This window comes from Triticum aestivum, chromosome 3A, assembly GCF_018294505.1.
Source record: "Triticum aestivum cultivar Chinese Spring chromosome 3A, IWGSC CS RefSeq v2.1, whole genome shotgun sequence".
NCBI classification, from domain to species: Eukaryota; Viridiplantae; Streptophyta; class Magnoliopsida; order Poales; family Poaceae; genus Triticum; species Triticum aestivum.
Window position 1 is genome coordinate 44,362,264 of NC_057800.1, and position 2,451 is coordinate 44,364,714.

Consider the following 2,451-nt stretch of genomic DNA (forward strand, 5'->3'; position numbering starts at 1 on the left):
AAAAATTTGTGTGAATCACTAGTTTATGAATAACTTTACTATAAAAATAGAATTTTTTTCTTCTTTGCTATTTATTTTTTATTTATACTTACAATTAAATACTTATAGTTTGATTTTAGGTCACACAAATTATATTCTTTTTGCTATTGAAGAATATTATAGTTTTATTTTAGTTGATCATAACATAATATTTTAATTGATTGTTTTTATTTTCATAAAAGTTTGTAGTTCATTCTGTTTGCTATTAATTCATTCTTTGAGCTAAATGACTCTGAAATTGGAAAGCATTTCAAAATGAACTCTGAAAAGGTTGAAAGTTGGCATGGTATCATCATTTCACCCACATAGCATGTTCCAAAAAGTAGAGAGGGTTGCGACAAAAACTTGATGCACTTCGTGTACAAAATGGACAATCACTTTCGAAGTATCAAAGTTTTGAACCATAAGACATGAAAGCATTTCAAATGAACTCTGAAAAAGTTGAAAGTTGGGATGGTATCATAATTTCACCCACATAGCATTTGCTTATCGCGGGAGAAATCTTCACTTTTTCTTCGCTTGTGTCATTTGCTTATTGCGCCGTAACCATGGATAATCTTCATTGTTTATCAGGATGCTTGGGTCAGCCTTGACATTGAAGGGAGGAATTTCATGAAACTTTTCATAATCTTCAGACATGTCTATCTTGCCGTCCACTCCCAGGATGTCCCTTTTTCCTGAAAGAACTATGTGGCGCTTTGGCTCATCGTATGATGTATTCGCTTCCTTATCTTTTCTTTTTCTCGGTTTGGTAGACATGTCCTTCAGATAGATAACCTGTGCCACATCATTGGCTAGGACGAACGGTTCGTCAGTGTACCCAAGATTTTTCAGATCCACTGTTGTCATTCCGTACTGTGGGTCTACCTGTACCCCGCCGCCTAACAGATTGACCCATTTGCACTTAAACAAAGGGACCTTAAAATCAGGTCCATAGTCAAGTTCCCATATGTCCACTATGTAACCATAATATGTGTCCTTTCCGCTCTCGGTTGCTGCATCAAAGCGGACACCGCTGTTTTGGTTGGTGCTCTTTTGATCTTGGGCGATCGTGTAAAATGTATTCCCATTTATCTCGTATCCTTTGTAAGTCAATACAGTCAAAGATGGTCCCCTGGACAACAAGTACAACTCATCACAAACAGTGTTGTCACCTCTGAGACGTGTTTCCAACCAACTGCTGAAAGTCCTGATGTGTTCACATGTAATCCAGTCGTCGCACTGCTCCGGGTGTTTGGAGCGCAGACTGTTCTTGTGTTCATCGACATACGGGGTCACCAAGGTAGAGCTCTGTAGAACTGTGTAGTGTGCTTGAGACCAAGAATATCCGTCCCTGCATATTATTGAGTCTCTTCCCAGAGTGCCTTTTCCAGTCAGAGTCCCCTCATACCGCGATTTAGGAAGACCTATCTTGTTAAGGCCAGGAATGAAGTCAACACAAAACCCGATAACATCCTCTGTTTGATGGCCCATGGAGATGCTTCCTTCTGGCCTAGCGCGGTTACGGACATATTTCTTTAGGACTCCCATGAACCTCTCAAAGGGGAACATATTGTGTAGAAATACGGGCCCAGGATGACAATCTCGTCGACTAGATGAACTAGGACGTGCGTCATAATATTGAAGAAGGATGGTGGGAACACCAGCTCAAAACTGACAAGACATTGTGCCACATCACTCCTTAGCCTTGGTACGATTTCTGGATCGATCACCTTCTGAGAGATTGCATTGAGGAATGCACATAGCTTCACAATGGCTAATCGAACGTTTTCCGGTAGAAGTCCCCTCAATGCAACCGGAAGCAGTTGCGTCATAATCACGTGGCAGTCATGAGACTTTAGGTTCTGAAACTTTTTCTCTGGCATATTTATTATTCCCTTTATATTCGACGAGAAGCCAGTCGTGACCTTCATACTGAGCAGGCATTCAAAGAAGATTTCTTTCTCTTCTTTCGTAAGAGCGTAGCTGGCAGGACCTTTATACTGCTTCGGAGGCATGCCGTCTTTTTCGTGCAAACATTGTAGGTCCTCTCGTGCCTCAGGTGTATCTTTTGTCTTCCCATACACGCCCAAGAAGCCTAGCAGGTTCACGCAAAGGTTCTTCGTCACGTGCATCACGTCGATTGAGGAGCGGACCTCTAGGTCTTTCCAGTAGGGTAGGTCCCAAAATATAGATTTCTTCTTCCACATGGGTGCGTGTCCCTCAGCGTCATTCGGAACAGCTAGTCCACCGTGACCCTTTCCAAAGATTACGTAGTGTAAATCATTGACCATAGCAAGCACGTGATCACCATTGCACATGGTGGGCTTCTTCCGGTGATCTGCCTCGCCTTTGAAATGCTTGCCTTTCTTTCGACATTGATGGTTGGTCGGAAGAAATCGACGATGGCCCAGGTACACATTCTTCCTGCAT